The sequence below is a fragment of the Callorhinchus milii genome, unplaced genomic scaffold, assembly GCF_018977255.1.
Source record: "Callorhinchus milii isolate IMCB2004 unplaced genomic scaffold, IMCB_Cmil_1.0 Scaffold13, whole genome shotgun sequence".
NCBI lineage: Eukaryota > Metazoa > Chordata > Chondrichthyes > Chimaeriformes > Callorhinchidae > Callorhinchus > Callorhinchus milii.
The window spans coordinates 10,423,637-10,439,785 of record NW_024704754.1 but is presented as its reverse complement, the minus strand read 5'-3'; the positions used below and the strand labels follow the sequence as shown (position 1 = coordinate 10,439,785).

General features: G+C 49.4%; 1 protein-coding gene across 3 annotated transcripts in view; it reads right to left on the bottom strand.

Moving 5' to 3' along the window:
* The window catches only part of LOC103177265 (matrin-3), a 44,589-nt gene extending 32,575 nt beyond the window's left edge, over positions 1–12,014 (bottom strand). For all 3 annotated transcript variants that reach the window (XM_007891350.2, XM_007891351.2, XM_007891352.2), the window contains exon 1: positions 11,972–12,014. The gene's annotated coding sequence lies outside the window, so the exon portion shown is untranslated. The remainder of the gene's footprint in view (positions 1–11,971) is intronic.
* Positions 12,015–16,149: the final 4,135 nt, after the last annotated feature.

Sequence of the window (16,149 nt, the reverse complement as noted above, 5' to 3'; positions counted from 1 at the left end):
GCAGGAAGTAGCAATTAGGACCAGAAAGGAAACCATTCATTTTTCCACGACGACGACTGCTTTCTGTCATGTCCACAGCCTCTGTTCAGCAGGAAAAGTTTGATACAGAAAGGTATTTTCCAGACTACCTCAAATTAGGAGATCAAAATGGGGAGCTCTAATGAAGAATCATATCTGAAACAATCTTTCATTTCAGAACCTGATCAACCAGTGCATGGGCAGCATGAGAGGCAACAGACACAAACCAAATATTACAGAGAATATATTTTATTGTCATGCCACAAGGATATTCGTTAAAATGTGACTCAGTTAAGTTCAGTGTAGCATGTGTCACCGGAATCTTTTTGGATGTACACAAAGCTAGATAAAATGCTTTCCACAATTGGCCCTGGACCAATAGAAAAGTGCAGAAATATTTGCGAAAATTGTGGGGAAATTTTTAAATTTTGTGTTAAATTGTGGGGGTATTTGACAAATTTTGTGGAAAATTGCAGAGTGTTGATTTGTGCATTTTATGCTAACCTATANTTTTTCACTTATTGATAAAAAACTAAACATAAGGAAATAACATGAGATATTAATTTCTTCTTCAACAAAAACTGGGTGGTTCATTGGGGAGTGGGTGGAGGGGAAACACCAGCGCAGGCCCAAACGGCCTGGAAATCCACCAAAAAACAGATACTCAGGAACAGTGTCCCGACTGTGCGGCTACAGGAGCTCAACACCTCCTGCCTCTCAAGGCCAGGTACCACACACAGATACAGAAAGACAGACACATTTTCAGAGGGAGAAACAGGCACACTCATAGACACAAAGAGACATACACACACACACACACACACACAAAGGAGACACACATGTACACATTCACAGAGACACTCATAAACATACACACATAGACACACTCTCATAAACAAACATACATAGAGGAGATACAGACACACTCACACAGACACTCACAAACAGACACATACAGAGAAGAGAGGCGATTGGTCACATACGATTGGTGATCTTTAATTCCTACATATGTTTTGAAACAAATTCCTTTTGATTTAGTCAATTTCCAAATCACTAAATATTTAAAGTGCAATTTACGACTGTTGAGTGTGAATATCTAAAGCTGTTCTAAATGCACCTTTTAGTATCTAAATAATTCCTTACCATACTTAAAACTTCACTCAAACTAGGTAACGACACAGAAATTAATTTTGGCCAATGCCAATATCAAATTGAATACTAGGACAGTTATTTTCCAAACAGTTTCAGCAGGAAATAGAACTGTTTCCCATCCCCAAGTTAGCAGACATAACAGATTGGATTTCCTTGAAACCCGACATAAATGTCAGTCATATTCAAAACACTGTCACCAACAAGGGTAGCAAAAATGAGATGAAACATGAAACCCTATCAATAAAGTCTGTGATCATACCATTTCAATACATTTGCAAAGCGTGAGCAAAAATGGCAGAGCATATAAATGTGAATTGTGCTACAGTGACCTCCTTGTCCTTTGACCTCATCTGAACTCCCTCCCCTAGTTTAGATTTGTACACGGTTTATTTCATTCTCTCTCCCTTTGTCTCACAACCTCCCTGGCAGGTTTTCAAATCATGCTTTCAATCCTACCTCTTCCACTTTTGTCCACTGCTACCTTGCCACTGTAAAGTGGTCCAAGATATTGTGCATAACAATAATGCAAGTTATTGTCCACCACCCCTCCCTCCATACAGTTTACTCAATACACTTGCCCTTTCCTCTATCGGATTCCCAACCCTCTGCCATTTTAGATTAATCCCACCTTTTCACTTTCTCATTTGCCTGTATTAACTTTGAATTACCCTTTGTAAAACTATTTAGGACATTTACATGGATTGTCCTCTCTCTGCTTCCTCGTTCTCCTGGACCTCCCCGCTGGGTTCGACAGAGTTGATCACGCCATCAAGGTATTAAGGGATATGGAGAGAAAGTGGAAAATTGGAATTGATAGGATTAGTTGAGGTACAGATCAGCCATGATCTAATTAAATGGAGGAACAGGCTCAAAGGGCTGAATGGTTTACGCCTATTTCTATGTTCCTATCCTCGTCCACTGCCTCAACTCCCTCATTCACCTTAGTGGGACCGCATACTCATGGTTCCGAGTCCTACTTAACTAAGTGTCAACAATACATCTAGCAAATGTTTTTTTCTCACACCCCCGCCCGGTCACCTGCAGTATACCCTAAGCCTCCATCCTTGGCCCCCTTCTTTACCTGATCTATATGCTCCCTCTCGGCAATGTCATCTGCAGTCATGGAGTCAACTTCTGTATGTATGCGGATGACAAACAAATCTACTTCTACAACTGCGATTCCCAGTCTGCTGATGTCATATAAAGAAGAGTAGGCCATTTAGCCCCTGGAGCCTGCGGGGGGGAGATTTCCTCTATCCTTTGGATGAAAAACTGCTTCCTAATTTCACTCCTAAATGGTCCAGCACTCATTTAGATTATGCCCCTGTTCTGGATTCCCCTACCAGAGGAAATAGTTTCTCTGCATCTATTCTATCGAATCCCCTCATTATTTTAAAAACCTCAATCAGATCACCTTCCAAAGTCAAGGGAAGGGAATAGAGACCAAGTTTATGCAACCTCCCCTCGTAATTTAACCCTTTTAGCCCCGGTATCATTCTGGTGAATCTGCGTTGCACCCCTCCAGAGCCTTCCTGAGGTGTGGTGCTCAAAACTGAACGCAGTACTCCAGGTGGGTTCTGACCAAGGCTCTATATAATTGAAGCATCATCAGCTCTCCTTTATATTATACTCCAGCCCCCTTGCGATAAAAGCTAACATTCCATTTGCATTTATTAAACTTTTTACACCTGTGAGCTTATTTTTAGTGATTTGTGTACGTGGACACCCAAATCCTTTTGCTCCTCTTTAGTTCTTAGTTTCTCACCATTTAGAAAATATTCTGTTTTGCTGCACTTGCCCACACTGAATTCCATCTGCCACAGTTTTGCCCACTCACTTAATCTATCTCCAACAACAACAAAATGACATTTGTCAAGCGCCTTTCACGTCGGGAGGACGTCCCAAAGCAGTCAGGGATCAGGACCCGAGCGTGGGGGAAGGGTTGGGATGAGGGAGAGAGGCTGAAGGCACAGTCGAAGAGGAAGGCTTTGAGTCGTGCCATGATGGAGGCAAGGGAGAGAGCAAGGCGAAGGCATTGTGGGATGGAGTTCAAAAGGATGGCAGCAGAAAGGCTGAAAGCCAGGCTGCAGATGGTAGGGCGGGTCAGGCGGGAGCCATGAACCAGGCCGGAGCCAGCTGAACAGAAGGAGCGGATAGATTGATAAGGGATTATCAGGTCAGAAAGGTAGGAGGGGGCAAGGCCATGGAGGGCCTTGAAAGTGAGGACGAGGATTTCAAATTCTATCCTCTGAGGGATGGGGAGCCAGTGAAGCCAGGCGAGGGTGGGGGTGATGAGGTTACGGAGCCTGGTGTAGGAGAGGACACGAACTGCAGAGTTCTGGATGATCTGCAGCTTGTGGAGGGAAGAGTTGGGGAGACGGACAAAGAGTTTCCATAGTTGAGCCTTGAGGAGACAAATGCATGCATGAGGGTTTCGGCGGCCTGAGGAGTGAAGCAGTGGCGGAGTCCGGCAATGTTGCGGAGGTGGGGGAAGGCAGAAGCAGGTCATGGCACGGATATGGGGGAGAAAGGACAGCTGAGGGTTGAACAAGACACCCGGGTTCCTGATTGGCTTGGTGAGGTGGAGTGTGCATCCATGGATGCTGATGTGAAGCTGGGAAGCAACGACTCTTTCAAGGACGAGGGTAATTATAGCTGTTTTTAGGGGGATGGTAACTGTGCCAGATGTTAGGGAGAGATTGATGGTGTCGGAGAGTAGAGGGGAGGAGGCAGAGCTGGGAGATAAGGAGAGGGGTGGGGTCAAGGGAGCAGGTGGTGTGTTTCATGCTGGATATGGTCATGATGAGAGGAGGGGAAGACAGGTTCGAAGATATGGAGGGAGGGATGGGTCAGGGTCAGAGTATGGGGAGAGATGGGGCGGGAGTGGCAGTTGGGAGGGCAGAGGCAGCTGATTGGATCAGCTCAATTTTGGACTCGAGAAAATCCAGCATCTTCTCACAGTCAGTTTGAGGAGAGAATGGGCGAGGCGTGAGATGGCAGACGGAGAAGTTGGTTGGTGGGGGAGAATGGGGTTGTCCTCCACCTCCAAGATTATCTTGGAGTAGAAGGACGATTTGGTGGAGGCAAGGGCGGAGCGGTAGGTTTTGATATGGTCCAGCCAGATCTGCCGGGTGGACTGTTAGATCAGATTTGAGCCAGGTATGGCATGCTTGAGAAAGAGGAGGTGGCTGGTGTACCAGGGTGAGGTTTGTGATTAGGAGGCGGTACAGGAGGTGAGGGGGGCAAGGGCATCAAGAGTGGTGGAGAGGGAATTGTGGAGTAGAATGAGCAAGGATAAATCAGTGCGGGAGGTAGGCCAGAGGGGTAGGCGTTCTGATGACTCCAGGCCAGAGGAGAGGGATTGCAGGGAGATTTTTTTCCAGGGGCGGTAGGTGGCGGTGGGGGTGGCGGGATTGAAGAGTTACAGGAGATAAAATGGTAATCGGAGAAAGCTTTGTCTGTGATTGTGATATCCAATACACTGAGGCTGAGGCCCCAGATTGTCTTTGTAAGCCCCTTTGTAACTTCCTGCTCCCATCTACACAATTTACTGTGCCTCCTACTGTGTCACCTGCAAATTTGGACATAAAACTCTTTATTCCTTCATCCAAGTCATTTATATTTATGGTGAAAAGCTGAGGCCTCAGTACAAATCCCTGGGGAACAACACTTGTCGCATACCGCCAATCAGAGAACTTTTCTTTTATGCCTACTCTCCATTTCCTGCTTCCCAACCAATTACCAAGCCACATCGCAAGGCTACCTCCGATTGTATACGCTTTTATTTTTGCGAATAACCTCTTGTGTGGAATCTTATCAAATGTCTTCCAAAAGTCCATGTAGACGATATCCATAACAACAACAAATTGCACTTGTATAGCGCTCTTCACGTCGGAAAGACGTCCCAGGGCCCTGGACAATCAGGGGTTTTGGAGCCGAGCTGGGAGTTGAGGTCAGAAGGGGAGGAGGGCTGGGGATGGGAGATTGGATGAAGGCACAGTCGAAGAGGAAGGTCTTCAGACGGGACTTGAACAAGAGAGGGGGTGCGAAGTAGAGTTCCAGAGTGTGGGGGCAGAGATGCTGAATGCCCGACCCCCAATGGTGGGGCCAGAAGTGCAGGGAACATGAAGCAGGCTGGTGTCCACCAAGCGGAGGGATCGGACAGGCTGATATTGGGTTATGAGGTCAGAGAGATAGGGTGGAGCAAGACCGTGGAGAGCCTTGAAGGTAAGAAAAAGGGTTTTGTACTCTATTCTCTGAGGAATGGAGAGCCAGTGAAGCCGGGCAAGAACAGGGGTGATAGGTTCCTGGAGCCTGGTGAGGGAGACGACACGAGCTGTAGACTTCTGATTAATTTACAGCTTGTGGAGGGAAGAGTTGGCAAGTCCAGTGAGCAGGCAGTTGGCATAGTCAAGCCAGGGTGTAATGAAAGCGTGGATCAGGGTCTCAGCGGCCAGCGGTGAGAGGCAGTGGCGGAGGCAGGCAATGTTGCAGAGTTGTGAAAAGGTGGAACGGGTCACGGCACACACGTGGAGTTTGAAGAATAGCTGAGGGTCGAAAAGGTCACCGAGGTTTAGGATTGGCTCGTTGAGGTGAAGAGTGCAGGTATGAATGGTGATAGTGTCAGTGCCAGAGATGAGGAGGTGCTGCCGAGAGCCAAGAAGGAGGGCTTCTGTCATCAGACAGACAATTAGCCAGGACATTAATCGTCCTGGGGCCAGGTGATGGAGGAGGCGAGATAGAGTTGCATGTCATCCGCATACATGTAGAAATTGTCCCCTTGCCTGCGGATGACATCGCCGAGCAGGAGCATGTATAGATTGAAGAGGGGGGACCGAGGACAGAGCCCTGAGGTACACCACACGTGTCAGTGCGGGGGCTAGAGAAGCCGTTGGTGACCACGAAGTACAGACCTACCGACATGAAAGGTGCTATACAATTGTAATCTTGTTCTTGATGTTGTTGCAGACAACAACAGCAAAATTACATTTATAGATCGCCTTTTATGTCAGGAGGACGTCCCAAAGCGCTGGACAGTCAGGTGTCGGGGCCCAAACATGGGGGAGGGGTGGTGTGGGGGTGAGGGAAGGCGGAGAGGTGCGAGGGAGACCAAGGGCACGGTCGAAGAGAAGGGTCTTGAGACCGGCCTTGAAGGAGGCAAGGGAGGAAGCGAGGCGAAGGGACCGTGAGATGGAGTTCCAGAGTGTGGGGACAGAGGCTGAAATCCCGGCTACTGATGGTAGGGAGGGTCGGGCGGGAGACATGGAGTAGGCCGCAGCCCGATGAACGGAGGGAGCGGGCAGGTTGGTAGGGAGTCAGCAGGTCAGAGAGGCAGGAGAGGGCAAGGCCATGGATGGCCTTAAAGGTGAGGACGAGGATCTTGAACTCGATCCTCTGTGGGATGGGGAGCCAGTGGAGTTGGGCGAGGGTGGGAGCGATGGGGTCACGGAGCCTGGTGTGTGAGAGTACACGAGCTGCAGTTTTGGATGATCTGCAGCTTGTGAAGGGAAGAGTTGGGAAGGCCGATGAGGAGGGAGTTCCCGTAAACGAGCTTTGATGTGACGAATGCGTGGGTGAGGATTTCGGGAGCCTGAGGGATAAGGCATTGTCGGAGTCTGGCAATGTTGCGGAGGTGGTGATAGGCAGTGCCGGTCATGGGGTGGATGTGGGGGAGGAAGGACAGTTCTGGGTCAAACAAGATACCCAGGTTCCTGACTGGATTAGTGAGGTTGAGTGTGTAGCAGTGGCGGCTGATGCTGCCAGCGCCTGAGGGGTAGAGGCGTTGGCGCGAGCCAATCAGGAGGGCCTCAGTCTTGCTGACATTGAGTTGGAGAAAGTTGTCTCTCGTCCAGGACCTGATGTCAGACAGGCAGGCGGTCAGGACGCCAGTAGTCCTGGAGCTCAGGGTGGAGTCAGAGAGATAGAGTTGGGTTTCATCCGCATACATATGGAAATTTACCCCATGTCTGCGGATGATGTCACCAAGGGGGAGCATGTAGAGGGTAAAGAGGAGGGAACCAAGGTCAGAGCCCTGACAAACACCGCACGAGATGGTGGGAAGGTAGGATTGGCAAGTACAGAACCACCGAGGTGGAGAAGAATAGAGTGGTCAACAGTACTGAAAGCAGGAGAAGGACGAGGAGACAGAGAGAGTCCTGGTCGCAGGTGGGCAGAATGTCATTTATCACCTTGACCAGGGCTGTCTATGTGCACAAAACCCAGATTGGAGGGGTTCATGGAAGGAATGCTGGGAAAGAGCGAAACTGGGTAGCGACGACTTGTTCCATAAATTTTGATAGAAAAGGTTTGAAATGGAGCAGTAGTTGGATAGCAGAGATGGGTCAAAAGATATTTTTTTTGAGGGTAGGAGTGATGACCGATGTCTTTAGGGGAATGGGTACAGTGCCAGTGAACAGGGAAGATGTTAACAAGATCTGTTAGTAGATAGGCAAGGAGGTGGAGATGGGAGGTGAGGAGAGGGTTAGGGATGGGATCAAGGGAGCAGGTGGTGGGCTTCATACGGCAAATTATGTAGGTGAACGAATAGGGGGAGACAGGATCAAAAGTATGGAAGGAGGGATGGGGGCCTGGAAGAGGAATGGGAGGTGGAGTGGGGGCGGTAGAGGGGCTAGCGGCGGCAGAGCGGATCCCCTCAACTTTGGACTCAAGGAAATCCATCATCTCCTCGCATTTGGTGTTGAAGGAAAGGATGGCAGAGGCATGGGAGGGTGGAAAGGTTGGCTTATGGTAGAAAAGAGGAGTCTGGGGTTATCCTTAGTTTCCAAGATGATTCTGGAATAAAAGGATGACTTAGCTGAGGCATGGGCAGAGCGGTAGGTCTTTGTGCAGTCCTGCCAGATCTGATGGTGAACCGTTAATTTGGATTTGCACCAGATGCGTTCGGGAAAGCGCACCTGAGATTTGAGGGAGCGTAGGTGGCTGGTGTACCAGGAAGATTTGTGCGAATAGGAGGTGGTGCAGAAGATGACGGGGGCAAGCGTGTCAAGGATGGCCGAGAGGGAGTTGTTTAGCAGGGTGACCATTGCAAGTAATGTAAGTCATTGCACGAGGGCCAGAGGGGTAGAAGTGCAGATGCCTCCAGGGCTGTGGAGAAGGCATGGAGAGGGATTTTTCTCCAGGGTCGATAGGAGATGCACGTGGGGTGGGTGGCAGGGAGGGGGATGGAGGAGTTAAGGGAGATGAAATAGTGATCTGAAATGTCTCTCTTATCCGTCACGTTAGTGACCTCCTCGAAAAATTAAATTAGATTTGTCAGACATAACCTACCCTTCACAAATCCAAAAGTCGCTGGGTTAACTAATTTTCCTCTCTAAATAGTTGCTGCCTGACCTGCTGCGTTTTCCCAGTGACTTCTGTTCTTATTTCAGATTTCCAGAATCTGCAGTATTTTTGCCTTTTGTTTTCCCTTCACAACAACAAGATTACATTTGTATTGCGCCTTTCATGTCCACAAAACTCTCTTTGATTAGCTCATACTTGTCCAGGTGCTCAATCACTCTGTCCCTGATGAGGGATTCCCACAACTTTCCCACAACTGAAGTTAAGTTGACAGGTCTGTATCCCTTGTTTCTCCCTCCCTCCCTTCTTAAATAATGGAATGACATTTGCAGTTCTCCAATCCAAAGGCATAATTCCGGAATATAGAGAGCGTTGGAAAATTATGACTATTGCATCTGCAATTTCCTCCCCTACTTCTTTTAATACCCTGGGGGAGAATCTATCAGGTCCTCGAGATTTGTCTATCTTTAGTCCCATTCTTTTCTCCATTACCAAATTTTTATTTATATTAAATCCATTTAGTACTTCTCTTTGGCTTATTTTTAGATTCTCCTTGACCTCCCTACTGCCTTCGACCCCATTGACCACCCTATCTTCATCATCCCTCTCCTCTCACCTCAACCTTCATGGTGCTGTCCTTGAATGGTTCAGATCATACCTTTCACACCGCTCCAATTTATCGCCACAAACGGTTTCTCATCTAGCCGCCGCACCGCCTTGTGCAACATTCCTCAGGGCTGTCCTTGGTCCCTTCCTCTTCAATATCTATATGCTCCCTCTTGGTGGCATCATCCGCAGACATGGGGTCAACTTCCACATATATGAAGATGACACTCAACTGTACATCTCTGCCTCCACCCTTAACTCCAGGACCACTGCTGTCCTGACAGAATGTCTGTCAGACTTCGTGTCCTGGATTGGAGCTAACTTTCTTCAGTTGAATGCAAACAAGACCGAGGCCCCCTAATTGGCTCCCATCAGCACCTCCACAGCTCAAGCACTGACAGCATCACCATCCATGGATGCACACTCCACCTTACTAAGCCAGTCCGGAACCTTGGCGTCTTGTATGACCCTCAGCTATCCCTTCTACCCCTCACCCGTGCCATGACTCAGTCTGCCTTCCCCACCTCTGAAACATCGCCCGGATCTGCCATTGTCTCACAACACAGGCCGCCGAAACCCTCAGACACACATTCATAACATCCAGGCTCAACTATGCAAACTTCTTGCTTGTCAGCCTCCCCAACTCCTCCCTCCATGGGCTGCAGAGCATCCAGAACTCTGCAGCCTGTGACTCTGCCGCACCAGGCTCCATGACCCTATCACCCTCAACCTCGTCTGACTCCACTGATTTCCCATCACACAGAGGATACGGTTCAAGATCCTGGTACTCACCGTCAAAGCCCTCCATGGCCTCGCTCCCCACTACGTCTTTGACATCATAACCCCCACCATCCTGCACGCTCACTCGGCTCAGCGGGCTCTGGCCTGCTTCACGTCTCGCACATCGCCCACCCCACCATTGGCGGGCGCATCTTCTCCCACCATCCTCTGAAGCTCCACCCTGCAGTCCCTCTGCCTTGCCTCCTTCAAGACCAATCTCAAGACCCTCCTCTTCGACCGTGTTTTCGAGCACCCACCTTTACCCCCTGGCCTCTCCAATCCCAACTCCCAGCTCGGGTCCTAAACACTGATTGTCCAGGGCCTTGGGACGTCCTCCCGACGCGAAAGGCGCTATACAAATGTAATTTTGTTGCTGTTGTTGCCTTGTACCACTGGTATTTTGTCCAATTCCTCTACTGTGAAAACGAAAGCAAAGTATTCATTCAACACGTCCTGTCAGCTTGTTTCACGGACATCAAAGCCTGGGTGAGTGCAAATTTCCTGCAGCTGAATGTCAGCAAGACAGAAGCCATACTGTTTAGCTCCCGTGAATGTCTTCTCTCCTGCGGTCTGAACACTTCAACCTCCCAGGGCTCTCCCTTAGACTCTCCAAACTCATAATAATCCTTGCATTTGAAATAGCACTTTTCACGTCGGGACTACGTCCCAAAGCGCTTCACAGAACACACTGTAAAGTGAATTGACTGTATATTTGTGGGAGAACGCGGCAGCCAATTGCGCACAGCAATGTCCCACAAACAGTTGTAGATTGAAAATGACCAATTTTTAGTTTTGGTTTTGGAGGGATTATTATTAGGCGTGTGGAGTAAGGAAACTTGACCAAGATTTCGCCCTGTCTGGAATTGAACTCCGGTCTCTACCACTGACCTCTAACCACTGAGCTACAACTCGTGCACAACTTAGGCGTCAGGTTCGATCCCCAGCTTTCCTTTCTACCCCACATTCGTTCCCTGACCAGGACCGCTTTTTTTCACCTCTGTCACATTGCCCGCCTCCACCCACACTTCACAACAAAAGCAGCCAAAATCCTGGTCTACGCCTTCGTCACTTCCTTGCTGGACTATTCCAATGTTCTCCTCTCTGGTCTCCACAGTGCCACGATACACAAAATTCAACTAATTTAGAATTCTGCTGTCCAGATTCTCACCCACACAAATCTCTGTACCCCGATCACAACCCTAACTTCCTAACTATCCAATTTGCTTACCCCTCATTTGCCTACCCGCTGCCTCCGCTGGGCTGGCTCCATCCGCCTGTTTATCCCTCGTCCCCTCCACTCCACCATTGGTGGCCATGCCTTCAGCCACTACACCCCAAAACTGTGGAACCCTCTCCCTTAATCCCTCAGCCTCTTCCCTCCCCACCTTCAAATCCCGCCTAAAGACCTTCCTTTTTGATTCGTACTTATAATGGTCACCTCCGCCCTCCCTCTCCTCCTGGCTTGGGGTCAAACTTTGCTCCTGTCAAGCACTCCAGGACCCCACCCTATCTGAAAGGAGCTATATAAATACAAGTTGTTGTTGTATAACCGCAAGTTATTATTTCTTCCCTGGTCTCTCTCGCATCAGACTTTCCACCCACTTTCAAAACCTTCACTGTCACCCCATTTGGTATCCCTCACTCTGCTTTTTATTATTTACCACAAATTATGTTTTGATTCTCCCCCTCTTCCCTGTATCTGATTATCTTCCCCCTCCACCGTTTGCCATCCCAGTTTCTATTCTGTGGTCTTTTCTCTATTCCAGATTACTCATATAATTTTCTTCCAATCCAATTTCACTTCTCTCGGCGCCTCTTTTCTTATTCTTCCAATATCCTTTTCTCTGTAATGCCTTTCTCCTCCGCCCTTAAATTTAGTTTCTTCGACTGTTTGAAAACAAAATGGCGGCATCCAACCCTCCCCCCACCGCCCGAATTACAAACTCGCGGCTCAACGCAGCAACCGACACTGGAACTCCCCCTTCATGACAGGATTGTGTCTCAGAGTTCGTCTTTCTGACAGGGATTGGCTGTACCCCAAAAGCTCGGTTAAAAGGCCAATTTCCCTGGATTTCTCCCCATTTTCCCTTCCGCCATTCTGCTCCCGCTTTCTTACCTCAAGCAGCGCGTCCCTCCGCGGACCAGCAAACCACGCGGTTTGCGCATGCGCTCCGACTACCAAAGCGCCGCCGGTGTACGCATGCGTATGATGGGCCCTGTTTCCCATGGTGCATGGCTCCCGTACGGCAGCTTCAGCTCCTGTCCAACTTCAATTCCGTACAAAACCGTTTCTAGGAATCAGAATTATAGAGCACAGAAGGAGGCCATTCGGCCCATCGTGTCTGTGTCGGCTCTTTGAAAAGAGCTTCTCAAATCAATCCCACTCCCCCACTCTCTCCCCACAGCCCTGCAAACTTGTCCTCCCCAAATAATTATCTGCTTCTCTCTTCAATGTTGTTATCGAGTCGGCTTCCACCAGCCTTTCAGCAATGCATTCCAGATCCGAACAACTCAATGCGTGAAAACATTTCTCCTCATCTCTCCTCTGTTTCTTTTAACAACTATTTTAAATCGGTGCCCTTGGGTTACCAACCCACCTGCCAGTGGAAATAGTTTCTCCTTGTTTACCCTATCGAGTCCCCTCATCATTTTGAAAACTCTTATTAAGTCTCCTCTTAACCTTCTCTGCTCCAAGGACAATAATCCCAGCTTCTCTACCTCTCCTCATAACTGAAGTCCCTCATTCCTGGTACCATCCTGGTAAATCTCCTTTGCATCCTCTCCAATGCCTTGACATCCTTCCCAAAGTGTGTTGCCCAGAACCAAACACAGTCTCGAGCTGAGGCCCAACCAGTGCTCTATAAAGTTTCATAACTTCCTGACTTTTGTATTCTATGCCCCTATTTATAAAGCCTAGTGTCCCATATGCTTTTTTATCAGCTTTATCTGCCTGTCCTGCCACCTTCAAAGATTTACTTATATACGAAATTGGTGAATAGAATGCCACAAGGATTTCTCGCAAATATTTCCAGTTTTAAGCAAAGAGGACTTTTCTAATCCATGCAATGTGCCCATTTTTTGACTGGCAGCAAGTCCAGGTTTCCAATGTTTGTTGAAATTTCTGAATGCGCTAAACAACTTGCACTTATATAGTGCCTTCCACGTCTTGGAGCGCTTAACAGTGGCAGAGCCTGACACTGAGCCGGGGGGGGAACAGGAAGGTCTTCAGGCGGGACTTGAAAAAGGGGAGAGAGGGAACAAGGCGGAGGGATTGAGTGAGAGTGTTCCAGAGTTTTGGGGCATAGTGGCTGAATGCGCGACTTCCAATGGTGGAGCGGAGGGTGCGAGGGACAAGCAGGAGGCCGGTGCCAGTTGAGCGGAGGTGGTGGATTGGGGAGTGAGGAGGTCAGAGATGTAGGGAGCTACCAGGGAGTGAAGGGATTTGAACATGAATGTGAGGATCTTGAAATCGTTCCATTCGGTGATGGAGAGCCAGTGGAGCCTGGCCAGAACTGTTGAGATGGGGTTAAGGAGTTTGGTCCAGGTAACAATAACAGCCACAACTTGCATTTATATAGCGCCCTCCACGCCTGGCGGTGTCTCAGAGTGCTTAACAATGACCGAAGTCAAGGCTGAGCCGGGGAGGTGGGAAGGTGACCGTAGGCGTGATTGAAGAGGAAGGTCTTCAGGTGTGACCTGAAGATGGGGAAGGAAGAGGCGAGGCAAAGGGGTTGAGGGAGGGAGTTCCTAAGTTTTGGGGCGTACTGGCTGAAATTACGGCCACCGATGGTGGAGCCGAGGATGTGGCATACACGGAGGAGGCTGGACCCAGTAGAGCAGTGGCTGCAGGTACTGCTGTGGGGAGAGAGATAGGGGGTGCCAAGAAATGGAGGGATTTAAACACTAGAGTGAGGATCTTGAAATCGATCTGCTCTGTGACAGGAAGCCAGTGGAGTTTGCAAGGACTGGGATAATCGGGTTACGAAGTTTGGTATGGTTGAGAATGTGGGTGGCGGAGTTTTGAATTAGCTGAATTTTGTGAATAATGGAGGAGGGGATCGTCGAGGAGGGTGTTAGAGTAGGAGAGGAGGGTGTTAGAGTAATCCAGCCGAGAGGTGACAAAGGTATGGACAAGGATTTCGGCATTTTTTGGGTGAGGTATTGTCGGAGACGGGCAATGTGGTGGAAGAAAGCAGTGCTGGTCAGGGACCAGATGTGGGGAAGAAAGGATAACTGGGGATTAAATCTGATGCCTAAGTTGCGCACGGGTTTGGAGAGTTTTAAGTACAGGTTGGGTAGGTTGAGGAGGTCAGAACCATGGGACTGAAGATGTATGGCTTCCATCTTGTTGACGTTTAACTGCAGGAAATTTGCGCTCAACCAGCTCTTGATGTCCAATAGACAAGCTGACAGAACATCAGGGGACAGGGGGGCGCAGCTGGAGGTGGAAAAGTAGAGTTGAGTGTCATCCACATACATGTGGAAATTAACCCTGTGTCTTCGGATTACATCACCGAGAGGGAACATAAAAATGAGGAAGAGAAGGGGGCCAAGGGTGGATCCTTGGGGTACCCCACAGGTGACCGGGTGGAAGCGAAAAGAAGAGCCATTTGCAGAAATGTACTGCTGGCGATTTGTAAGGTAGGACTTGAACCAAGCGAGTGTGGTCCCACTGAGGTGGTTGATGGAGGACAGGCGGTGGAGGAGGATGGCGTGATCGACTGTGGCGAACATGACGGAGAGGTCCAGGAGGACGAGGAGGCAGAGGGAGCCCTGGTCACAGATAGAGAGGATATCATTTGTGACTTTCACGAGCGCTGTGTCTCTACTGTGGGCAGGGCGGAAACTGGACTGGAGGGGTTCGAGTAGGGTATGGATGGAGAGGTGTGCACAATGTTGGTTGGCAACAACGCATTCCAGAGGATTGGCAAGGAAGGGCAGGTTTGAGATAGGGTGGTAGTGGCCGAGATTGGAGGGATCAAGGGTATTTTTAAGGAGGGGGGTGATGACCTTGGTTTTGAGGGGGAGTGGGACTGATCCTGAGGAGAGAGACTGGCTAATAGTGTCTGCCATCAGTGGGCAGGAGGGAGAGCTGGGTGATTAGCAGTTGGGTGGGGAGGGGATCAAGCCAGCAGGTGGTGGGTTTCATTGTTGTGATGGTGGATGAGAGGAAGGAAGGAAAGATGGGGCAAATGAATGTAGGATGGGGGCTGCAGTAGGAGCTGAGGGTAGGATGGGTGAGGGAGACGGAATGGGGTGGTGATAGGCGACACAGGGCAAAGGGATGAAGCTGCCAGATGGATGATGTCAATTTTAGAGGTAAGGAAGTCCATGACCTCTTTGCACTTGGTGTTAGATGTGATGATTGAGGATGCTTAAGGGGACGCATGGAGGAGGTGGTGGGTGGTGGAGAATAGGATTTTGGAGTTATTATTGGCCTCCAGTATGATGTTGAGTAGTGCGCAGTTTTTGCTTGCGGCAGGCAGTGGTTTGTGTGAAGATGCTCGAGCCATAGCTGGTGGTGAACCTTGAGGCTGGTTTTCTGTCACCTGCACTCGAGCAGCCGGGTTTGGGATTTTAGGGAGTGGAGATGGCTGTTGTACCGGGGGAGCCAGTGGGTTTGGAGGTGGTCCTGAATTTCAGGGGGATGAGGGAGTTGAAGGTGGAGGAGAGGTTATCATGGAGCAACTTGATGGCTGCTTCAGGGTCGCTGCGGGTAGAAGGCTAGAGAGATAGGAAGTCTGAGGATGAGAGGGCCTTTGTGAGGGTCTTGGGGGGAAGCCTTTTCCATGGGCGGAAAAGTATGGTTGAGGTCTTGCTGGAGGAGAGAGGGATGCAAGAGGAGAAGGAGATGAGGAAGTGGTCCGAGGTGGCCTTGTCCATGATGGACAGGTCAGAAATGGCAAGGCCATGTGTGATGATGAGGTTGAGGGAGTAGCCATGGTTGTGGATCATCGAGTTGATGTGGAGTGTGAGGTTTAGGGAGGAGAGGAGGGCAGTGAATTCTGACGATGTGATGCAAGGGGAATTTAGGTGGAGATTGAAGTTGCTGATTATGAGCAGGTGTTCTGAGCAGAGGGACAGGGAGGAGAGGAAAGCAGAGATATTGGAAAGGAAGGAGCAAGGGGGTTTGGGGGGCGGTAAACCAGGAGAATTTTAAGTGAGAGAGGTGGAGGATGCGGTGCTCAAATGAAGAGAAGCAGCCAGTGGAATAAGGGAATAGACCGAGGGAGGGAAGCTTGGGAGATGAGGGCCACCCCACCGCCGTGTTAGTTTGGGGTGTGGTGGAAGGTG